Source organism: Procambarus clarkii, chromosome 90 (genome assembly GCF_040958095.1).
Source record: "Procambarus clarkii isolate CNS0578487 chromosome 90, FALCON_Pclarkii_2.0, whole genome shotgun sequence".
In the NCBI taxonomy this organism is placed as follows: Eukaryota; Metazoa; Arthropoda; class Malacostraca; order Decapoda; family Cambaridae; genus Procambarus; species Procambarus clarkii.
In genome coordinates, this window is record NC_091239.1 from 20,754,822 (window position 1) to 20,780,843 (window position 26,022).

The following is a 26,022-nucleotide window of genomic DNA, read 5'->3' on the forward strand; positions in this document are numbered from 1 at the left end:
TCATGATAAATCGAGGAACCCATGAATACTCAGTAGTTCAACCGCTTGTACGACTAGGTAGTCATGCCAAGGCTGTCCAAGCCATTGTTGTAGATCAAATACCTTTAGACTTAAATATTAAGGGTCTGGGGTACACAGCCTACTTCCTGCAGGAACGTGAAATCAATTTGGCTGACAACAAGTTAACGTCTGACCGCCTTAACAATGTAGATGTACTAGTAGGAGCAGACTACTATTACCAGTTCATAACTGGACATGTTAAACGATTGGGAATGAATATGCTCCAATCTGCAGGTGGCTACTTACTTACAGGTAAAGTTCTGAATGTCAACAAGCCTAAGCCTGCCAACAATAATCAATTAGTCAGCAGTAAATCAATTCTCCAGCAACAAGCTAAAAGGAGAAACACAGCTGAGTAATAAACTCAGATTGAATGTAGTGCAATTAGTGCTCGCCGAGATGTTTCATAGCTCTCAGTGGAAAACCAGTGGTCCGTACTCAAACAAGTACAAGTCACAGCGACCAAACCATTGAATCCACTGCAGACCTAGAATTATTCTCGACAAGTAATAATTGACTACACTCAGTCTTCCTAGGTAAATTATAATGTTGGGCTAGAGAATCTAGTACTCCCAAGGTAATTAATAATGTTAGGCTAGAGAATCTAGCACTTAATGCCACTGGCATTCCCTGAATTTAGCAATACTATGAAGTCACCAAGCAACTTCTGTAATTATAAATTCACTAGGACCACTGGTCCACAATACTTGCGCTTGAGGTTTGCCAAGAAAACCTTCTTAATACAATGTTTTCTGCACTAAGAGTTAGTGATAAATACTTGCATCAATTTTGTTTGAGTTGTTTTTTCTTTCGTTTCTGCTTAATTAGTGTAGGAGCGCAGCACGAACAAACTTGCAAACTTACCAATACGTAAGTGAATTTACAGAGAACTAATAACCCGTGAAACGTTTAGGTTGGGAAAATGTTACAAATTATCTTGAATAGGATTAGTCGTAGCAGTAATTTAATTTCCAGCAATCTTAGGTTTCCCTTTGTTTAATGCATTATCGTTAAACATCAGCATTGTTAATTAACATGCTTCATGAGCTTAATATAGCTCACCTTAGAATTAACGTAACAATTGAGTGCTTACTGTTCAACTTAGTACTAGCCTAATCTGTACTCACCATTAATTGCAGTTGACTATACAGTATCCACTCAATTTAACGGCCTCTTTTATACCGATCTGCCGGTATTAACGACCGGTTTGGGATCCCAGTATCTGGAGCCTGCTATACCGGTCTGCGGTCGATATTACCGACGGTCTGTATTGGGTTTGTTGTGGCATCAGCGTCCCCTCACATGGCGACCAGGCCGCCACCGACCTGGATCGTCCAGAGTCATATATTACATCTTAATTTTCTTTTAAAATGATACACTTTAATGAAGAAAATTGTAAATTATTATTAATAAAATATTTTGAAACAGTTTTTATTAAGCAAAAGTCTTTGTTTTCTTATTAAATACCTTTTATAGTATGTATAGGCACTAGGTATTTTTTTTCCCACGGACCTAGTATGTACTCCGCCGGGCCATGTGTTCCCATTGTTTACCGTGAACTCGCGCGGCTAGCTTCAATTGTGAAGGATATTACTGTACTGTAATTGTGATCTTTTTAATTTACAAAATGCCAAAAGTTACCCAAAGGAAGCGCCTGACGGTTGCACAGAAGCTGGAGTTAATTAAGAAACTTGATAAAGGATATTCTCATGCACGAGCAGCAGCAGAGTTTAACATTCAACATAATTGTCAATAGTGAAGTAGAATTAGAACTCATGTGAATTAGTAGTAAGGCTAGCTGTTGTGTGAAGTGAGTGCCTGAAAATAAGTGTACTGTACATACAGTATGTACCCTGTATACAATATAAACAATATAAAACAAGCGCTGCAGAGGATGACGTAATCATCACAGCTTCGTAATCTTCAGCTTCATTAAAAGTAAGTCAATTTACCAATTTTATTATAGTATTACAAGATATTAATTGTTTTTTTTTCAACAAAAGCTACATATTAGTCTCTGCAAATGTATATTCTATCGTCAGCAGAGAAAAGGTGAGCTCAAAATATTTCGTCTTGGCTAGCTCTCAGTGACAAGGCTCGATCGCCATTGTTATGGCATGGCCGCCACAGCCTGTGTCGTAACATTAAAAGTAAGTCAATTTACCAATTTTATTATAGTATTACAAGATATTAATTGTTTTTTTTCAACAAAAGCTACATATTAGTCTCTGCAAATGTATATTCTATCGTCAGCAGAGAAAAGGTGAGCTCAAAATATTTCGTCTTGGCTAGCTCTAAGTGACAAGGCTCGATCGCCATTGTTATGGCATGGCCGCCACAGCCTGTGTCGTAACATTAAAAATACATTACCTGCACTGTTCAGGGTAAATCAAAACACATCTCTAAAATTTTATTAAGACAATATTAACTCACTGATTGATACATGAAATATTTTTCAATACAAAGGAATGAATCAATTTTTTCCAACCCATCTGGACTTGATCAGAGCGTGTTCACACATCATCCATGCAGCAGCCAGCAACTGGCTTAATCGTCGGCCGTGCACTAAATTGGAATGCAATTACACAATGGACTTTATTTAATTTTAGTTATACAGTATAAAATATATCCTACCTGAATGTTACTTGAAAAATTACCCGACCCGACTTAACGTCGGAAATAACGGAGCTCCGTAAATAACGACTAGGGCTCAGCCCCATATAGGCTGTTAAATTGAGTGGATACTGCACTTATAGAGACTGATTTAATAAACTCAATTTCATGTAAAGGTTGATTTTGTATTAACAAGTTTACAGTGTCAAGCCTATGAGCTGCCATTTAACTAGCTCATAAGTCAGCATGACTAGGCTACTAATCTCACTGTCGACTCAGGATTTCCCTTGATTTAATGAATAAATCTTTTCAGTTCTCTAATTTTCCACTATCTTAGCTAGTTAGCAAATTAGTTGTACCATCAGTCAAAATGACTACTGCACGGCAGTGCACATTAAATTCAATTTCCTCATTTGATTTTGGGGTGATCATGATGCTGCATTATGTTATTGTTTAGTAACTCAATAGTTACAAGCCACAGCGACCCTAGACAGTGACCTTACTGCAGTGTCATAGTCTCCTTGATCTTAAATGACCCAATAATACTTTACTGTATAATAATGTAGAATACAACTTATACAATAGTGTTATCAGTTCTTAGGAACTTTTTCTGAGTTTACCTACGATTCAGCAGCTACGTAATACACCATTATATGTCACTGCGACCCTAGTTGTTGAGTTTATTGTGAGCTTCAGAGGGTTCCTGATTACCGATAATTTAATCATTTAATGTTTTAATATTTAATACATGTTTCCACTAGAGCAGTTGTTCAACAATGCGAACGGAAACTACAAGCCTATTATAGCTCTAACTAAGGGCAAACCCCTTCTCATCTAATTTAAGTAGCCATGATGATAATGTGGTGGGATGTCAAGTAACAAAACAGTTACAAGTCACTATGACCCAAGACATTCTCATCACAGTAGATTCTCAGTTATTTGAATTGTGTGATTTAAATTCTTAATTGTTGTATAGGCTATAAATAATTCATAATAACATGTTCCATTTAACATGAATTCTGCAAGACTTAAGTTTCTTGTATGTCCTTGACAAATACGGGACATTCGTTATGTGTGTACTAACATACTAATATACTAATATTAATACCAACTTCGGGATGGGTGTGTCAGTACTCCACATTACACTGCGACCCTAAAATTCTCCCCCCGGAGTTATGTTGGAAATTTCCAACACTAATACAACACTGTTGTACAGTATTATTATTAATTATTATTAAATCTACTAATCACTGTAGTAATTAAAATTAACCAAACGTAGAGTTCACATGTACTAATAATTGCATCTGTACAATAAGGCTAGAATTCTTACGTCACCAGACGCCAGTATTGCGTCAGATTCCATTATAATAAACACATCTATATCCAGAGTGTCAGAGAATTGAGTTTGATTCTCTATAAAACAACGGTGTTCTGTGTGATAATTATTTACAGATAAACTGATCCCCAACTAATGCCAAATCGAGCGTTTATAGTTACAACTGTTATCTGGTAATAAATTTAACGTCACGCGTGAATGCCCTGGAGAGACTTTAATTCATCTCCATTGCTTGTTTACCATCGTAAAATGGGCAAATAATAATATTTAACTCCTCTGAATAATAAACCCGTCCTTATCCGAGCATTTCAATCGCAAGTGCGAGAAATGATATTATTCGTAGTAAATAATTTGTGTATCAAATGCGGGACGCGGAGCGGGGCAGGGGAGACGCCATTACCACGAGACGCTTACCCGAGAAGACGCCATCGAGTGAGCAGGGAGGAGGAAAGTCGCCACTGTGAGGTGTGAAGAATAGTTGCAGAATATAGCAACTTAGCTGGTGTCAGTGTCACTGGATATGCCGTGGTGAACTATCAACGAGAATTAACATGACGTTCAGCCCGGAACCTGTTAATTTGTTCCGTGTAGCCCAACGTGACTGGCCAGAGAAGCGCGTCAACATCTAGGCTAGGCTCGACACCACGCGTTCGTTACTACGACGCCAGAACCTAGGACGCGAGCTTCGGCAAGCCTTAACTTCCACAGTGCCCTATTAGCTAAGTACCTTTATTCCTTTTTGATGCATCATTACGGATAGGTTATAGCCGAGTAGCTTGTCGTCACGCCGAGCGACTATAATAAACCACAGGTTATTATCTGTCTCCACTCTCCATTTTAATTTCTTGAACATAGATATTTAGCAGCCTAATATGTTGCTACTGAATATATTTTGATTTGCAGCGTGTGTGAAGAATTCCCCGAGCTGTCATTTCCCGTGTTAATCATCTCCCAGTGTTCCATGATGAGTTCAGGAGATTCCGAGGATGAGTCATAACCGATGTCTTGGAAAACGTCTTCAAGCTAAGACCACTTTCCGTATTCTTTAAATTACATTATCTGTAGTATATTATTCTCTCGGATCACTGTTTTCTGGATTAACATGTGTTTATTATAATCATTAATTTCTCATGTTCATAATCTATGTTCTTATTGGTGATTGTTTATTGATTCTATAATTGGTCATAGGATTAGATTATTGCATAATGAATTGGTGCACGAAGCACACTAGTTCCTAGACATATATGAAGTTCTAGTAATAACCCCCCAATGTAGGTGTTTGAGGCTTTGATTCAGTTAAATTATATACAGCCCATTAATTATATAAGTGATTATATTCTCTAGTATTTATCCATAGTTACTGGTTCATCTAGGAATTTTCTAATGATCACATTTTTATTAGTTTCCCTCTTTACTATAAAAGTGGGTGGTCCTTCGTAATTGATTTTCATTACATTAATAATTAAATAAATAGAGTCAAGTCCCAAATGTCCCACATTGAATGCCAGTCGCCCCTTGAACAGTACAAGTGACTTGTCAATAACCACATTCTGTGCAGGTACAAAATAATCCCTGAACTTCCCTCTCACGTCACTGAACATCTTCCGTACTTTCCACAGTCTGTCGTGTCTGTCCTCATTTGCATTATTCTCGAAATGCAGGCACCTGAGAATCAAGAGAGACCTATCACATGACATGTACCGGTTGAACATGGGCGATGGAACAAGGCTGTCTTTGCTCCAATAATCCTGGATGACAGCTTTCTCAGAGTGCTTCATCATTATGCTGAGTGCCAGAAACACGTACATTTCGTCGATTGTCGTGTCCTTCCATCGCGTGAGGCAGGTAAAATGCCGTCGTCTATGAGGCTGTGAGTGAACCTGTTTGTCTCAGTCACAAGACGCATCATGAATACATTGTCAAAATGTGCCTGGAAATATTCCATGTCTGCCATATCATCACTGGTATATGGGAATAATGGTGTAACACCAACATTGCTATCATCAAACGTTGGTATTTGAGGGACAAATGATGCGCAATCCTCCCACACAAGTACACCAGGGGGTTTGGTGTTGGCGCCAACACCACCACGAGCACCAAGAACATGGCTACGTCGTCTGCTGCTGCTGCTGGAGCTGCGTGAGGGTATGCTAGGCGCTGAGGCAGATTTACGTACTGTAGGCCTACCACGAATAAATGATGTTGAGGGACCACTGTCGTTGTCCACATGCTGTGAGACACACTGCCTCCTGCAGCAGCGTGTTGCTGAGGCAACAAAACCCTGCCTGGTAACACCACTGCTGCTCGTACTCGGGTCGTCCACACTACTCGTATCGGAGCCAATGTCACTGAAGCCCGAGAAATATTCGTCACATGTACTGTAACTGAATAAACTACTAGCGTCTGGGGACATACATGATGGTGGTGATGATAACGGTGTTGACCCAAAGCGGCGAGGCAGGCTGGGCGAGGCGCGTGTACTGTACATGCTCGCCACATCTTCCAATTCCGTCTCTCCCTCACTCGTATCAGATCTCTGAGTAAGGCCTTTCTCTGGATCATAGTCTAGGTCATCATCCATAGCACTGTCATCATACAAAATATCGCGTATTTCCTCCTCAGAGAGTCGTTTTCCATGACCGCGGGTCACCGTGGAGCGGGAGCTCGTAAAGGATGCGTCAGATATGGTTCCTGCTGTGAAACTGAGGCTCCATACAGCCGCGGAGCATGCTGGGATTTTTTTTTTAAGATGGCGGACGATCACTGGGGCCCCCACCCATACCATACCCGCGTCACCGCATGCCAGTTTTGAATGGAACGTGAAAAATAAAAATATCTGGAGGCGTGTTGCGCAAACCAGACGTGGGCCTGCAGACGTGTTGCGCAATTTCAGGGTTAAAGTGTTAAATCATTGAGGAGATTCCAACGATCAATGTGGACCAGGACCAGGTGAGGCTAGTTTGAGAAGAGACCCTCACGGACTCTTAACTCGACCTTGCTCCCAGGCCCTGTACGGTTGCTCTCGTATTTTCTCTGCTGATTCCGACAGCTTCGTGAAGCGTCTGCCACATGTACATTGGTGACGTATGCATTGCAGTCGGGAAAGCAAAATAGAAAACCTCACACTGTGCTCACACAATATCGGCTTACTTGCATAGTTCCGGTAAATAAAACATGTAGATAGGTATATATAACATGTGTAGTGTAATAAAAACAATAACAGTATGGTGGGAAGAGCAATGTTGGCGAGTAAGATGTTGGAGTGAGGGAGACTGGCTGGGTGTGGCTGCTCACACTCGCGGTGTTCTGAATGTGTTGATGGTGAATGTATATAGTGTGTGACAGTGTATACTGTGTATATATGTTGTAAATATACATAAATGAACAGGAAACATTGGTGTGAATACCTGTATGATGGGAGAAGCAATGTTGGCGAATACAATGTTGTAGTGAAGGAGGGCTGGCTGGGTTTGACAGTTCACACTCGTGGTGTTCTGAATGTGTTGATGGTAAATGTATATAGTGTGTGACAGTGTATAATGTGTAAATAGATTGTATATATACATAAATTAGCATGATACATGGTAAATATGTGCAACATATGTGATCACAAGTGTCATGCACGTAAGACAGTGTCTTCGGACAGAATGGATGTTTTACTGCCATAATATAGTGTATGTGTTCATTATACATAGGATTAGCATGTAAAAACAAATAAAATGCATTTGGAACTGTGCGCAAAAAATGAACATAAATATATTCGTGGCAAAAGCAGTATGGTGGGAGGAGAATATGGGCGAGTGAGGTGTTGAGGGAGTGAGTGGCAGCGAGTGGCTGCCTGGTGTGTGGCAGTCACTCCTCATTGCTTTTTGACTCATAATACCAACTTAGTGGTTTGTTGTAGTGAACAAAACATGCAGATACTTATATAAAACCTGTGTATATAGTGTAATAACTGACAAAGTATTTGTTCACTGTTTGATGAACATAATAATTGAATCAACAATATGCACACCATAATTTTGAGTACAGCAATGATTCACACATTTTATCATATAAATATATCACACTAGACACTATTGAATAATATTACAACAAAAAAACTATGAAAAATCAATCAGAGATATTGAAATAATTAGGTAATAATCTCTTTGTGGCCACTCCTGCCTGACAGCTGGGAAGGAGCAGACCACTTGGGATGCACGCTGAGTCAGCGCCTGTTTTTTGCCACTTCCCCACCCTATAGCGGGAATACATGCCACTTATGATTTTTTATTATTTTTCCCATGATCAGAGAACACAAATTAACAGGTTTAGAAGATTTTTTTTTTTTCTGGTATGTGCCTGTGGGTGACAAATGCTAATTTGCCCTGAGCAACACAAGGGTTAATGAAAGAAAAAATTAACTAAAATGCCAAATTAACTTTCATACCACTTTATTAATAAGAATCAATAATATTCTATGCACTGCAGGTAACAAAGAAAATGAGAAGGCCAGTGCAGAAAGCCAACCCAGAGCCACAAAGGACTGCTGAGCCCTGGAACAAGAACCAAAAAATCTGGCTGCAAAGACCTACAGTCAACCGCCAAAAACCTCTATGCCTGAAAACCAACCAGTTCATATTAGTAATGAATGGTAGAGAGGGCGGCAGATGTGCAAACATCATGGGTATGAAGGCTGACTGCAGGTCAGAGGGCCAGAAGAACACAGCAGACATTCTGAGAAACATGAGCTTTGGAACAGGGAACCAGAGACACTGGAGGAACTCCCAGGATATGCACAAATGCAAAAGCAAAAGTACAAAATCATTAACGAAAAGCCACCACAAGACACAAAACAGGATGTATCCCCGGGCTGGAGCAATGAAACAAAAACCAAAGGGACCACTTCGGAAACTAAATGACCCCAACTGAGCCAGAAAGAAGGAGAAAGGTGGAGACTAAGAAACTGACCACCTGGACCAAAAGAACGAAACCGCTGGCACAGTGAAAGTGCCAGCGTGTAGCGTTTGTAGTGAAAGACTTGTGCACGGATAAGATTCAATTGGAAACAAATTGCAAAGCCATGGAAGAAGAAAATAGACTCTTAAAAATAGCTTTGGAAGAAGTTAAAGTAAATTTCAACATAAATGACTACAATAGGTTAGGTAAGGAATTTCAACAGGAGAAACAGCTTTTGTCAGCACAGATGGAGGAAGTTACACAGGGAATAGAACAGTGCAAGAAAGATATGCAACTCACTTATGCACAAGTGGCCAAGGAGAAGGAAAAAATAGAAGAAGCAGTAAAGGAAGTCAAACACTGCAGCAACCAAGATAAAGCAAACATTAGGCTGGAAGTGAGAAAAGAATTGGCATCTAACCCGAAGTTGGTGCAAAACACAGTTGATCGGAGTAAGTCCCTGATCATTTTTGGCTGCAAAGAAAAGGAGATAACATGCAACTCACTTATGCACAAGTGGCCAAGGAGAAGGAAAAAATAGAAGAAGCAGTAAAGGAAGTCAAACACTGCAGCAACCAAGATAAAGCAAACATTAGGCTGGAAGTGAGAAAAGAATTGGCATCTAACCCGAAGTTGGTGCAAAACACAGTTGATCGGAGTAAGTCCCTGATCATTTTTGGCTGCAAAGAAAAGGAGATAACATCTAGGTCAGAAAGAGCTGTAGAAGAAGCAAAAGTAGTAGATAAAATTGTTGGCCTCGTGGAAGGTCTTACAACCACTGAGAATGTGTGCGACTACAGGAGAATAGGCAGATATGTGAAAGGGAAAGATTGACTTTTGAGGATCACCCTAAATGGTGCCAAACAGATGGAAGAAGTAGTAAGGAATGCTAGAAAATTACAAAGTGAGGAGGATGGGAAAGTGTGGTCGTTAAGACGAGATCTTTCAAAAGAAGATAGAGAGAAGCTGAAACTGAACCTCGCTGAGGCAAAACGTTTAAATGAGAGTAGGAATGAAGAAGAAATCAATTCTTTTTTCTACAAAGTGATAGGGGTAGGCAGACCAGTAAAGTGGTACATAAAGGCAAACCAACAAAATCATTAGAGAGAGGGGGAGTGAAAAATAAGAAGAGGGGGAACAAGTTCCTGAAGATTGCATACACCAACATAGATGGAGTAAGATCGAAGATACTGGAGTTAAGTGATGTAATACAGCTGCAGACACCAGACATTGTTGCACTCACGGAGACAAAACTTGAAGATGTTATTTTAAATGAAGTCATATTCCCAAGGGGCTACTCAATTTGGAGACGGGACAGAAAAATTAGGAAAGGCGGTGGCGTTGTTGTGCTGGTGAAAGAACACCTAAAGGTGAACGAAATAATGAATGCCAATCCACAAGAAGTTGACATAATAGCACTAGACATCTGCCATGAGGATGATAAACTAATGGTCATAAATGCATACAGTCCACTGCTAAGCAGCACATGGTCAAAGGAGGAGCTAGATAGTAAAAGAGAAGGTCTTATAACAATAATGAGAGAGATCATAGCGAGAGCAGATAACGATAGTTCACGACTGTTGATAGTCGGTGACTTCAACTTGAAAGCCATAGACTGGGAAGCATATGAAGCTAAAACAGAAGATTTCTGGACCTGTAAATTTGTAGACCTCACCCTGGAAACATTCTTGTACCAACATGTTAAACAAGCTACGAGGATGAGGGAAGGGGAAGTTCCCTCCATGCTAGATTTGATATTTACCAGGAGGAAAAAATATTTGACATTCAGTACCTTCCTCCCTTGGGTAAAAGTGACCATGTCTTTTTGGGAATAAAGTATGCAATGCGTTATAATCTGGAAGAAAATATGAAGGTTGATGCAATTGAAAAACTTGACTTTAGGAGAGGACATTATGGCAACCTTAGAAATTTTTTTAGTGGGTATAATTGGACAGACTTGTTGCTAGGCAAGGAAGTGAATGAGATGTATGTCAAGTTTTGTGAAATATATGATAAAGGCACAAAAAAAATTATACCAAAACAGAACTAGGAAACAGGATTGGTTCAACAGAAAGTGCGAGAGGGCCAGAGACCAAAAGACACAAAAATGGAATCAATACAGGAAGAGGCCAAACCCCCAAACATACCAGCGATACAAAGATGCGAGAAACAACTACACAACAGTGAGGAGAGAGGCAGAAAGAAATTTTGAAAAAGGGATTGCAGACAAATGTAAAACAGAACCAGGTCTATTCTATAAATTCATAAACAACAAATTGCAGGTAAAGGATGATATACAGAGGTTGAAAATGGGAAATAGATTCACGGAAAATGAAAAGGAAATGCGTGAAACATTAAATGAAAAGTTCCAAAGTGTGTTTGTACAAAATGAAATCTTCAGGGAACCAGATACAATAAGAATTCCAGAGAACAACATAGAGCACATAGAGGTGTCTAGAGACGAAGTGGAAAAAATGCTCAAGGAGCTAAATAAGAACAAGGCAGTTGGTCCAGATGGAGTTTCACCATGGGTTCTGAAAGAATGTGCACCTGAGCTCAGCATTCCTCTTCAACTGATTTTTCAGGCAACCCTGTTTACAGGAGTTGTAGCTGATGTGTGGAAAAAAGCTAACATAGTTCCAATCTACAAAAGTGGAATCAGGGAATACCCTCTTAATTATAGACCGGTATCATTGACAAGTGTAATAGTCAAAATATTGGAAAAAAATAATTAAAACTAAATGGGTAGAACACCTGGAGAGAAATGATATAATATCAGACAGACAGTATGGTTTTCGATCTGGAAGATCCTGTGTATCAAATTTACTCAGTTTCTATGATCGAGCAACAGAAATATTACAGGAAAGAGATGGTTGGGTTAACTGCATCTATCTGGACCTAAAAAAGGTTTTTGACAGAGTTTCACATAAGAGGTTGTTCTGGAAACTGGAAAATATTGGAGGGATGACAGGTACACTTCTAACATGGATGAAAAATTTTCTGACTGATAGAAAAATGAGGGCAGTGATCAAGGCAATGTATCGGACTGGAGAAATGTCAAATGTGGAGTACCACAGGGTTCAGTTCTTGCACCAGTGATGTTTATTGTCTACATAAATGATCTACCAGTTGGTATACAGAATTATATGAACATGTTTGCTGATGATGCTAAGATAATAGGAAGGATAAGAAACTTAGATGATTGTCATGCCCTTCAAGATGACCTGGACAAAATAAGTACATGGAGCGCCACTTGGCAAATGGAATTTAATGTTTAATAAATGCCATGTTATGGAATGTGGAATAGGAGAACACAGACCCCACACAACATATATATTATGTGAGAAATCTTTAAAGAATTCTGATAAAGAAAGAGATCTAGGGGTGGTTCTAGATAGAAAACTATCACCTGAGGACCACATAAAGAATATTGTGCGAGGAGCCTATGCCACGCTTTCTAACTTCAGAATTGCTTTTAAATACATGGATGGCGATATACTAAAGAAATTGTTCACGACTTTTGTTAGGCCAAAGCTAGAATATGCAGCGGTAGTGTGGTGCCCATATCTTAAGAAGCACATCAACAAACTGGAAAAGGTGCAAAGACATGCTACTAAGTGGCTCCCAGAACTGAAGGGCAAGAGCTACGAAGAGAGGTTAGAGGCATTAAATATGCCAAAACTGGAAGACAGAAGAAAAAGAGGTGATATGATCACTACATACAAAATAATAACAGGAATTGATAAAATCGATAGGGAAGATTTCCTGAGACCTGGAACTTTAAGAAAAAGAGGTCATAGATATAAACTAGCTAAACACAGATGCCGAAGAAATATAAGAAAATTCACTTTCGCAAACAGAGTGGTAGACGGTTGGAACAAGTTAGGTGAGAAGGTGGTGGAGGCCAAGACCGTCAGTAGTTTCAAAGCGTTATATGACAAAGAGTGCTGGGAAGACGGGACACCACGAGTGTAGCTCTCATCCTGTAACTACACTCAGGTAATTACACTTAGGTAATTACTGAAGGAGAGCCTGAAGCACCCTGATGTGGAAGCTGGAAAAACAACGTAGACAAGAGCCTAAAGAAAAGAAAACCAGACCGAAGGCAAAACAGGAAAATGAATGGGAGAGAGAAAAGGGAAGCATCCAGCCTAGAGACCAGAACGACCCTGGTGTCAAAAGAACAAGCCAGAGGGGGGGGAAAAAAACCAGCGTTGAATGTAATGAAACGCCATTTTCTGGGTGAGTCCCGGAGGCTCCCCAGAGCTATCCCAGGCTGATATGCTAATGTCAGACTTTGGCATCAGTCATGTGTATGGAGTTCTCAGGCCTACCGGGGACCACGGCCAGAACCGGGCCCCCTCAGAGAGGCAAGTGGAGCAATGGCCTATAGAAGCCCCCGTGTAGTTGGAAGCATTCTATGTCTACCATCGACCGGAACAGGCACCCAGAAAGGTAAGCGCCCCAAAACAAACCCCTATTCTGGTTAAAATTGCTACCAAAAACCGAACTAGTGGATAGAACTCCCCAACTGAAAACAAGCAAACTAGTGTGACGTCAGACACTGCCGCGCCGCTGTCTGCGCAGCTCCCCCCTCCCCGGGAGGGGGAAGGGGGAGCCCCAGACCCCCCCGCGCCGGCTACCCACACCTCAGTTCTTGACGCTGGATGTCAAAAACGCGAAAAACCGCCGACCTTAGGGAGGGAGGGATGCCGGGGAGCCTCCGGGACTCACCCAGAAAATGGCATTTCATTACATTCAACGCTGGTTTTCTGGGGGGAGCCCCGTCGGCTCCCCGGAGCTAACTACCCACAGACAGAAAAAAGAGGGACTTACCCGGGAGGCGGTCGTCGCTCACCCCTCAACTCGAAGCCGAGACAACTGGCTGCAACCGCCGACCCAAAGCAACACAGGCCCGACGAGGCCCAGGGACATTCACAAGGTAACGAGCAGCCAGGACCCTGTTCGACCGCCAAAATCCCCGCGCCCGAATATCAGACCAAGACATATTCCCAAAGACGGCAGCAAGAGCCGCGAACTTACGAATGTCATGGGCACGGGGATAGACCGCAGGCTGGCTGGACCTAATAACCCTGCGGACGACCTGAGAGACCCGAACCCGCGAACAGGGAAGAAGGGAAACCGGATCAACCCACAGCGCGTCCCCGGACACAGAAGCTGTGGCGCGCAAATAACGGCGAAGCGCCGCAACCGGACACAAAACATGATGCACCCCCGGCCTGACCAACCAAGCATCAACCACCCATGGACCCCTCCGGAACGCAGCAGTCTCATTCTTCGCCAGAAAAGAAGGAGACGGCTGCAAACGAACAAAACAATCACCACGACCAAAAGAGCAGAAACCCCTGCGCCGGAGGAGAGCATGAAGCTCCCCTACCCGACCCCCAGAGGCCAAAGCCAACAAGAAAAGTGCCTTGGAAAAACAATCCTGGACCGAAGGGGCCACAACGAAACGAGGAGATGAAAGGAAAGCGAGCACTCTGTCCAAAGACCAGGACGGCTCAGGCGATGCATGAGCAGGCCGGAGGTGAAACAATGCACGAGACAGCTTGCGAAACGGCGCAGACGTAACATCGATACCGAAAGGAAGCTGAAGCGGCTCCGCCAGCGCCGCACGATACGAAGCGACAGTGTTAGGCATAAGATGACGGTCCTGAAACAACCACGAGAGGAAGGACAAGACCACCCGAACAGACAAGGAGCTAACACGACGAAGACGTAAAAAGAAACGGAAGGACCGCCAGGAAACTTCATACTGCCGCCGAGAAGAAGCCCTCAGGTGGGACACCAACAAGGAGGCCACCTGATCACCATAGAGATGATGAAAGACTCGAGGCAAAAAAACTATACGCGAAGACTCGAGGAGAAGATCGAACCAGCTACGTGACGTACCGGCCCGATCTGCTGAAAGAGGCGGAGCCGTGGGAAAACCCTCGGGTTCAGACACCGAGCAACCAGCGCCTGAAACCAAGGCTGGGCCGGCCACCAAGGGGCCAGAAGGACAACTCTCCCTCGGTAAGTCTCTAAGCGAGTCAGGACCTGGAGCAACAGCCGAACTGGGGGAAAGAGGTACAGGAACCCCCACCTCGACCAGTCTAGCCGAAAGGCATCGACCCCGACGGCCTCGCAATCGGGGAAGGGCGCCGCATAAACGGGAAGACGCCGACGCGAAGAGGTCCACTTCGGGGAGCCCGAAAGTCTGGCAAAGCCAACGGAAGGACTCGTCGTCGACCGTCCACTCCGTGGAGAGGGGAACGAAGCGAGACAGGGTGTCGGCCAAGACGTTGGACACGCCCCGTACGTGAACCGCCAGGAGAGCCAAACCCCGAGAACTCAGCAGACGAGTCACCCGAAGCGACCAACCCCAAAGAGACAAGGACCGCATCGAACCCCCGCGGTTCAGGCAAGGAACCACCGGAGAGCAGTCCGAATGGAGCCGAATCGTCGATCCGCGGGCCACCCGAATTCTCCCCAGAGCAAACCACACTGCCGCGAACTCCCGCACCGTGCTGTGAGCTCGACGGAAGAACGGATCCCAACGCCCCTGGCCGGCCTGGTGAGCACTGGTCACAAAACCCCAGCCGAGAGACGACGCATCCGTGTACACATCGAGCGAGGGCTCGGGTAGGCGCCAAGGCACTGAACCCCGAAAAACCCGAAGAGGAAGCCGGTGACGCAGCAACCGACGCAAGGCCCCTGGGGGTCGAACTCCGCGATCGCGAGAGAGGCGGAAGGGGGAACCCCGAAGGAACCAGAACAGCCGTCGAAGCCAAACCCGACCCTGCGGGTAGACCACCATCGCGAAGTTCAGGCTCCCGCACAGCCCCTCGAGCAACCGCCGGGTGACCCGAGGGCCCTCCAGAAACAGACGAAGGCGGGACCGCAGCCGCAGGAGAGACTCCGGAGGGAGAGAAGGAGGCGGTTCGAGAGTCCCACACGAGACCCAGCCAAGTCCGAACCTGAGAGGGAACCAGATGGGACTTCCTCCAGTTCACCAAGAACCCGAACTCGGCGAGCTGGGAAAGAACCAAATCCCTGGCTAGCAAGCAAGCTGACTGGCTGGGAGCCCAAACCAGCCAGTCGTCGAGGTAGGCCAACACCCGAACACCTAGGAGACGCAAACAAGCCACCACAACCCGTGTAAGGCGCGTGAACACACGAGGTGCCAGGTTCAACCCGAACGGGAGACAACGAAAGCGGTAACTCAGACGCCCCACAACAAAACCGAGCCAGTCCCTGAACCGCGGATGAAACGGGACATGCCAATAAGCGTCCCGGAGGTCCAGGGACACCATCCAAGCTCCCGGCTCCAAGAGGAGCCGAACCTGAGACAGCGTAGTCATCCGAAAGGAGGGGCAATGAACCCAGGGGTTCAGACGGGACAAGTCCAGAATGAACCCGCAGGTCCGCGCAGTCCCGTTTCGGAACCGGAAACAGACGGGAAACCCATCTGAGGGACGACGTCGTTTCGACGACGCCCAAGCGTACCCACTCCAAGATGACTCGACAGAGCGCAGGGGAAGAAACCTGCCCTGCCAGCCCTGACCCACCAAAGGGGGGAGGGGCCACCCAACGCCACCGCAGGCCGCGAGACACGACCCGAAAGGCCCACGAATCGTGGGACCAGGCGCGGGCGAACAGCGCAAGCCGCCCCCCCATCGCCCCGTGAAGGGGGCAAACCGCGAAAGGGCCGGCGACCCTTACGAGACCCAGAACCCCGCACAGCGCGAACACCGCGCCGACCAGATGAGGGAGGGTCCGCAGGAGGAGCCAACCCCAAACCTGACACCAGAGGCCTACCACGACGAGAGGAACCCCGAGCCCTGGCACGACCTTTCCGGGAAGACCCACCCCGGGACCCCCGGAAAACCAACAAGTCCGACATCGGACGACAAGCCGCCGACGCAGCCTGAATAAACTGCGCCACGGCCGACTCCCCAAACAGGAGAGGACAAAAAGGTGAAGAACGCCTAAGAGCCAGAGCCCAAGCAGATTCCACGGAGGAACCCAGCACCGCCTGCCGACATGCGAGACGGGAAGCATAGAACAGGGAAACCGCATCCCGCAAAATCGGCGTGAACAGCTTCAACAAGGCAGCCGACGAACGCGCAGCCAAGGACAAGGTGCCGGACCCCGGGACGGACCCAAGTGTCCCCACATCCTCCATGAGCCAATCCGAAGACAGCTCCAGGAGGAAAAAGAACCGCAAGGCCGAACACAAAAGGCTCCGGGCGCGCAAGTCCTCCGCAACGAGCGCCGCCGAAAGGGAGGGATCCTGCACATGGAGCTGAATAACGTCTCGAGATCAAGTAACCCCTGCTCCGACCCCGAAACCCTCAGACGCTTCGGGGCCGGAAGCAGGGGCGGGGGACCAGAACGAACAGAAGGGGAAGGACGAGGAGGTGCGGACTGAACCAGGATCGAAGCGACCCCCACCCCCAAGTCTGGGTCTCGAAAAGCAAAGCGGGGCAGCCCCGGGGCATCCGGGGAAGCAACCAACCGAGTGCGTTGCAACAGACGAAACCTAGACTGCAACGCACGTGCCGCCTGTACCCGAATAGAATCATCAGAGGATTGGGTAAATTGAGTCACAAGCAAGCAGCAACACTCACAGGACTCAGGGTCGAAAGTATCACCGACCCAACAGGCAGCGTGGCAGAGGCAAAAACAATGAGGGTCACCCTGAGACAAGGGGACCGAGCAACCCTCAAACTCGCACACAGCGAGTGGGGACTCCGGGGTCACATCCATCGGACCCACGCGCCCCCTAGGGGATTCCCAGGGTCCTGAGCGTTTACTTTAAGAGGACTCGCGCTCAGGTAGTCCCAGGCAGGGTGCTGCAAACCGGCGCCCAAAACTACCAAGCAAACTTCTAAAGCTGAACCCCAGGGACGTGTACACTCACGGGGACCTAGCAGGGGGCGCCACCGAGGAGAACAGTGGAAGGGCAAAAACAAACTGAATAAAATGACAGAACCCCCCCACCAGGCAAAAACAAAAAGAAAAACAAAACCCCGCAAGAGGACAGCGAACCCCAAGGAACAGAGCCGGCCGCGATGTCGGGAAATACAAGCTGAGCAGCACCCTGCGCCCCTACCAGTGCAAACTGCCTCTTACCTGCCGGTAACAAGGGAGAACAGAACACCCAAGAGCCCAACAGGCGGCCGAAAAACCGAAAGGTAAAACGGACCAGCAGAGGCAGACCCCGAGGAGCCTGTGGAAGGTGGCCCCAAGCCCCAAGGGCAGTACTTACAGGGCACCTAGGGAAGGCAGCCCTAGGCGCATGCAGCCCGAGTACTGAAGATAACTCCTGGCTCTCGCACCCACAAAACTAACACCACACGCAAAGCACAGTGCAGTAGCGACACCGGAGCCAGAGCACATGACCATCGCCTATAGCATCAGCCTCAAGAACTGAGGTGTGGGTAGCCGGCGCGGGGGGTCTGGGGCTCCCCCTTCCCCCTCCCGGGGAGGGGGGAGCTGTGCAGACAGCGGCGCGGCAGTGTGTGACGTCACACTAGTTTGCTTGTTTTCGGTTGGGGAGTTCTATCCACTAGTTCGGTTTTTGGTAGCAATTTTAACCAGAATAGGGGTTTGTTTTGGGGCGCTTACCTTTCTGGGTGCCTATTCCGGTCGATGGCAGACATAGAATGCTTCCAACTACACGGGGGCTTCTATAGGCCATTGCTCCCCTTGCCTCTCTGAGGGGGCCCGGTTCTGGCCGTGGTCCCCGGTAGGCCTAAGAACTCCATACACATGACTGATGCCAAAGTCTGACATTAGCATATCAGCCTGGGATAGCTCCGGGGAGCCGACGGGGCTCCCCCCAGAAAAAGCATGAAACACTTGGATCTACAACTTGCTGAGACAGTGTAGATCCTGTATGGAAGCTGCAGCAGCTCTGCCAGCACTGTACAATCCAAGGCATCAGTACTGGCAGGAGATGCCAACCAAAAAGAACAATAATGAAAGTAAGTGGCAGAACTACAACCAAGAACCACATACTGACCTTAGGTTCATACTGGTTCAGTATGTCACACTGACATACTGAAAGTGAGTACTGATGCCTAGATGAACTTCACAGGAGAGAGACCTTGTAAGTACCTGAGCGACATAGAGGGGGGACAATACCCCTACCCCATTAGAAGGACCAAACGCAAAGAGTGGAGAAGATCACCCAAGCATGGCACTGCTGGCTGACTCACAGGAAGAAGCAGCCACATGGAATGACAGTTGGATTCGAGCACTGAACAAGCAGTGTAGGAACCCGGGCCAGCCCTAGGGAACCCAGAAGGACTCCAATCTCTCCAGGACCTGGAACAACAGCTAAAACGAGCAAGAGGGATATAGAAACCCCCAGACCTGCTGATATGCATCTACCACAGGAGCCTCGCAGTCAGGGAATAGTGCTACACAGGAGAAGATGCCAGGACCCACCGGCATGAAGAGATCCACATCCAGGCGCCCGAACGTCTCACATCACAAACGAAGCAGCATCGATGGTCCACTCCGTGGAGAGGGGACGGAACCGGGGCAGACCATTGGCAAGGACGCTTTAAACTCCCCAGACATGAGCAGCAGAGAGAGAGAGCTAAACCCCGGGAATCCAGCAGAAGAGCCACCCTCAGTCCAGCTCTAAAGAGACAGGATCCACAAGTAGCCCCTGCCTCCTTTCTCCCTAAATGGAGACGAGGAACCAAGGGGGATCAGTCTGAATGGAGCCAAACAACAGAGCTCTGAGGAATATGAATCCTCTGCAGCACATGCCAAATGGCCACAAACTTCCACAATGATGTGCACCCAATGAAGGGGAAAATCAATGCCCTCAGCCAGCCTGATGATTGTAGGTCGTAAACTCCAGCAGAGAGCCAAGGAAACTGAACAGTCAAGTGTCGGCAGAGGAAGCACCACGGCACCAAATCCCGAAAACCCGAGAAGGAAAACCAGACATGCGGTAGCTAACGAAGGCCAAGTGGAGTTCAGACCCAGCAATTGCGAGCCACGAAGAGACTCCTTTGAAATTACTGATAAAACCTCTGCAGCACACTATAGACACACACACTATATTATAGTGTACAGTGGCACCTCGACTTACGATTGCCCCGACTTACGATAATTTCGAGTTACGATGTAAATGTCATAAAAAAATGCGACTAGACATACGATGGTGTCTTCAACTAACGATATTTGTTGGTACACGTTCGGGTCGACCAAGCGCGTGGTTCCCGGTCGCGCGGTCCGACCTGCCTCAGTTTACTACAGCTGCCCACTTACTGATGATAGCACCTATCGCGTTTGTGGTGATTTTTTGCATTTTGAACATTAATGTAATTATTATATATCATGCCATGAGTCCCAGGAAAGTCAGTGGTAAGGCTCAACATATGAGATCCTATGTAAGGATGACCATAGAGCAGAAACAAGAGATCATTCATAAAAATGAAGATGGTGTGTAGGTTGTTGAACTAACTAGGCAGTACAACAAATCTCAGTCAACGATATCCACCATACTGGCTAAGAAAATGGACATTATGGGTGCTAAAGTGATGCATCATTACAGACAAATGTCAAAACGAAGGGAAAAACAAATGTCTCCTGACAAATTTGTAGCGAGACAAACAAGCACTGAACCACAACCAGGTCCTAGTGGTATTCGGGCAAAACATAGGAGAGAGAGTACCCCAGAGAAAACATCACTGCCTGATGTGATAATGGAAGGGGATTCCCCTCCCAAACAGTAACAACTCTCCTCCTTCCCCCTCATCACCATCTTCCATATGCCATCAAGAGCCCTCCATAAAGGTAAGATAAACTTAGGTACTGTATTGTAGTTAGAAAAAAAAACATTGTATTCAGTATAAAATGTATTTGTATGTTAATATTTTGGAGGACGAGGAATGGATTAATTCAAATCCCTTTATTTCTTATGAGAAAAATCGCTTCGACTTTCAATCCGTCTCTGGGAATGGATTGGCATTGCAAGTCAAGGCCCCATTGTATACTGTACTACATATACATATATGTATCCACTCAATTTAACGGCCCCTTTTATACCGATCTGCCGGTAATAACGACCGGTTTGGGAGACCGGTATCTGGCGACTCATATATTGGTCTGCCGGTCGATATCACCGTAGGTTGGTATTGGGTCTGTTTTGGTATCGGCAGGCCCCCACCCATGGCAACAGGCCACCGACCTCAAAGGCATTGAGAGAGGGATGGGAGGCAGTGATTGATGGAGGGAGGCATTGAGGGGTGTTGGTGGTGATGGTGAGTGAGGGAGGAAGGGAGTGTTTGTGATGGTGGTGTTGAGGGAGGGAATGTTGGTGGTGGTGGTGTTGAGGGAGTGTTGGTGGTGGTGTTGAGGGAGTGTTGGTGGTGGTGTTGAGAGAGTGTTGGTGGTGGTGTTGAGGGAGTGTTGGTGGTGGTAATGTTGAGGGAGTGTTGGTGGTGGTAATGTTGAGGGAGTGTTGGTGTTGAGGGAGGGAGTGTTGGTGTTGAGTGAGGGAGTGTTGGTGATGGTGGTGTTGAGGGAGGGAGTGTTTGTGATGGTGGTGTTGAGGGAGGGAGTGTTGGTGGTGGTGTTGAGGGAGGGAGTGTTGGTGATGGTGTTGAGGGAGGGAGTGTTGGTGATGGTGGTGTTGAGGGAGGGAGTGTTGGTGGTGGTGTTGAGGGAGGGAGTGTTGGTGGTGGTGTTGAGAGAGTATTGGTGGTGGTGTTGAGGGAGTGTTGGTGGTGGTAATGTTGAGGGAGTGTTGGTGTTAAGTGAGGGAGTGGTGGTGTTGAGGGAGTGGTGGTGGGTGGTGGTGGTGTTGAGGGAGGGAGTGTTGGTGATGGTGGTGTTGAGGGAGTGTTGGTGGTGGTGGTGTTGAGGGAGGTAGTGTTGTTGTTGATGGTGGTAAGGGAGGGAGTGGTGGTGGTGATGTTAAGGGAGGTAATGTTGTTGGTGTTGGTGGTGAGGGAGGGGAGTGGTGGTGGTGATGTTAAGGGAGGTAGTGTTATTGGTGTTGATGGTGAGGGAGGTGAAGGGAAGGATAGGACTGCTGACCAGATGATGTTGCCAAACCTCTCATCCATACTGTATTCAAAAATTTAATGTTAGCTGTAAAATATTTATGCCAAAATATGTTAACTTTCGTGTATTAATATACATTAATAATATATACAATTAAACATGTTTTATTGTTTAATAATTAAACAAATATAGTTTTATATATTAATTATGCACAGTTGGCATCTGCGAGCAGGAGCTGACAGACATGCCCGGCCTATGCCTAGCCTCGACCCCGTTAGTAGATCCCTCGACCCCTCGACCCCGTTAGTAGCTCCCTCGTCCATAGCCTGTTTTTTTTTTGCCCGGAGAGGCGAGTTATTGAGGGGGGAGTGACAGTGATGGAGGGAGGCATTGTGGGAGGGATGGGAGGCAGTGATGGAGGGAGGTATTGTGGGAGGGAGGCACTGAAGGAGAGATCGGAGGCAGTGATGGAGGGAGGGATGGGAGGTTGTGATGGAGGGAGACATTGAGGAAGGGATGGGAGGCAGTGATGGAGGGAGGCATTGAGGGATGGGAGGCAGTGATGGAGGGAGGCATTGAGGGATGGGAGGCAGTGATGGAGGGAGGCATTGAGGGATGGGAGGCAGTGATGGAGGGAGGCATTGAGGAGGGAGAGGCAGTGATGGAGAGAGGGATGGGAGGCAGTGATGGAGGGAGGGATGGGAGGCAGTGATGGAGGGAGGCATTGAGGGGGGAGAGGCAGTGATGGAGGGAGGCATTGAGGGGGAGAGGCAGGGAGGGATAGAAGCAGTGAGGGAGGGTGATGGTGGTGGCGGTGAGGGAAGAGTGGCGGTGAGGGAAGAGTGGCGGTGAGGGAAGAGTGGCAGTGAGGGAAGAGTGGTGGTGAGGGAAGAGTGGCGGTGAGGGAAGAGTGGCGGTGAGGGAAGAGTGGCGGTGAGGGAAGAGTGGCGGTGAGGGAAGAGTGGCGGTGAGGGAAGAGTGGCGGTGAGGGAAGAGTGGCGGTGAGGGAAGAGTGGCGGTGAGGGAGGGAGGTGTTTGGTTAATATGGTTCACTTGTTGTGTGGTCCAGTTGTCCACTTGTGTGATCCAACTTGTCATATGAAGGAATTATTAATTGTAGCCTGTGATAGAATGGGCACTAACACAGGAACTAACTTCAAAAGCAATTACACAATGAACTTTATTTAATTTTAGTTACACAGTATAAAATATATCCGACCTGAATATTACTTGAAAAATTAACGACATTTAACTTTGGAAATACCAGAGCTCCAGAAATAATGACTAAGGTACAGCCCCATATAGGCCGTTAAATCGAGTGGATTTAAGATTATGGAATATATATATATATATATGTATGTATATAAATAGCTTAGGCTATCACCTCATTATGTCCGGTCGTGATGGTCAAGTGGATTAAGGCGTCTTGTACATACCAGTTGCGTTGCTCCTGGGAGTATGGGTTCGAGTCACTTCTGGGGTGTGAGTTTTCAGTTGTATGTGTGTGTGTGTGTGTGTGTGTGTGTGTATGTGTAAATCATGAAAAATAAACACGTGATTAAAAATGTGACAGTGTCAGACCACGGAGGAAAATTGAAACAGGAATTTCCTTAAGTACAGTGGTACCTCGAATAACGAATTTAATCCGTTCCATGTTCGTCATGTGTAACGGACGTCATACAAAACAAATGTCCCCATTTAACCACTGTGATGCACTGTGTTTATTGTGAAATTGCCCCAGTGTGCATGACATCAAATGTTCCCAAAAAATCACTTTCCTTTGTAAAATGATAAATTTCCTTCCCTGAACATATCTATATAAAAATAATTACCAAATTCCACTTACTTTGGCTGTGAGGACGTGGACAAGGTGCGCTGTGACGTCATCATGGGCTGGTCGCCCGTGTGTGAAGCTCCCAGACACGGTCGGGCAGGCCATTCAAGCACTGCGAGTTGCCACAAATATACTTTCAAATATTTTTTCTATGTATTTCCAATGCGGTTTTATTTGTTTCTTTTATCGTATATGATGCATATTTGTGACCTTTACAATATGTATACAGTAGAATGTTCATAATTTTCCATGGAACTGTGATACATGTGTCAGTAATGTGTCCACAATAAATTTTTATTATCACAATATTATGTGGTAAAAATTCACTAAAATTACAATATGTACAGTTTCACATACTATTTACACAGTAACACACTGTATTACACACTCAATACTTTGGAGGTGCGCAATAATCAACGAAGTAATCCGTGGTACACAGCACGACTTTGTTCTCGTTGCACTAGCTACAGATTGATTTTTGCTTCCTGTTTCATCGTTCTGTGTGCTTGCAAATAATGCACTCGCGTGCACCCTTGGCTTTAGTACTTGTAGGTGGTATGTAGCCAAGCTTGTAAAGCATAAGGTAGTATTGAAACGATTATAGGAAAAGCTCAATTTGTAAGGTGTCTTGAAAAGATCGCTTTGTAAGGTCCCACACAGGAAGAGATTCAGCTAGCCTCAAAGAGTGTCCGTCAGTCAGGAAGAGATTCAGGTATTCTTGAAAATATCTATGGAAAACACCACCATGGAAGCCACTAACACTTCATCTATGCTACTTGTATCAGATGCATTATCACTGAACGCAGAAAATGATCATCTATGTATCATTTATATAAATTGGAGATGGCAAGGGTGGGGCTCAGAGCTACAACTGGATACGCTCGCTGTATCATGCTCATAGGTGTTGTATCACTTGCATCCGACCGTTGTGTTAAGTCCTTATTGCGCCTAACTTCACCAATATTATGACCCTTATGTTCTTCAAACAATAAGGTCTGAATTTCCCCGACTGAGCGCAATCTTTCAACACCGTGTCGGACAGGTGTTTGGGAGCCAGAGGCACGTGTGCCACAAATGGTTGCTCACTCAGTACTAACCCAGCCAGCAGCCCTAGTCTTTCATATTCGTTATAGCAAAAGGTTCGTTCAGTGTTTGTCGGGTAGGCTGCTCCATTATGACAACCTTTCTTTGTTTCAAATGTGTTCCATTTGTTTTGTATTTGTCACTTACGTCTCAATAATGGAGCAACCTACCCGACAAACACTGAACGAACCTTTATGGCATTTGTTCATTTTTCAAATTGTTTCAACAGTTCTTTTATTTTTCGTTTTTTTTTATTTAAGAAACGTGGAGCAGCCTATCTGTAGACCACCGAACGAACCTTTTTGACATTTGTACTTGTTTTCAAAATTCTTCATTGTTTTTTATTATTTACGGCTTTTTATGTAAGAAACATGGAGCAGCCTACCTGCCGACCACCGAACGAACCTTTTGCTATAAGACAAATGGAAAAATAAATATTGAGCACATTTGAAGAAAGGAAAATGTCATAATGGTTTATTCAGTGTATGTAAGGTAGGCTGCTCCATTATTGAGATGTAAATGACAAATATAAAACAAATGGAACACATTTGAAACAAAAAAAGGTTGTTATAATGGAGCAGCCTACCTGCCAAACACCGAACGAACCTTTTTGACATTTGTTGTATATCAGAAATTTCATTTCTTTTTTTCTACAAAAACGTCAATGCTTTGTAACATCTCAGCAGTCACCCCTTTATATCCCAGCATCATTAGTATCTTTAAACAAGAACAACATAATTTATGTGCATCTTCGGAGGCGTCTGAGAATGTGCAAGAAGCAGCGTGACACCACCATGTGATGTTGACGTTACTCAAACGAGAGTTCACCATACAGAACGATTTGACGTGGATCAGGCCGTTCGTTACCCAAAATGTTCGCCTTTTGGGGCGATCGTTACGCGAGGTACCACTGTACTTTCATATATTAATACATCTTCACTCCTTCTGAAGATGTATTAATATACAAAAGTACTTAAGGAAATTCCTGTTTCAATTTTCCTCTGTGGTCTGACACTGTCACATTTTTAATCACATGTTTATTTTTTGTGATTTACACACACACACACACACAGTGTAATTACCTAAGTGTAGTTACAGGATGAGAGCTACGCTCGTGGTG

At 45.6% G+C, this 26,022-nt stretch overlaps 1 protein-coding gene across 3 annotated transcripts in view; it reads right to left on the minus strand.

Moving 5' to 3' along the window:
* Nucleotides 1–26,022, minus strand: part of LOC138359296 (zinc finger protein 271-like) — a 149,709-nt gene that overhangs the window by 71,577 nt on the left and 52,110 nt on the right. The window contains exon 1 of one of the 3 annotated variants that reach the window (XM_069318432.1): nucleotides 1,188–1,432. The exons of the other annotated variants lie outside the window; for them this stretch is intronic. The gene's annotated coding sequence lies outside the window, so the exon portion shown is untranslated. Of the gene's footprint in view, nucleotides 1–1,187; nucleotides 1,433–26,022 lie in introns of those variants that run through there. 3 annotated transcript variants of the gene reach the window in all.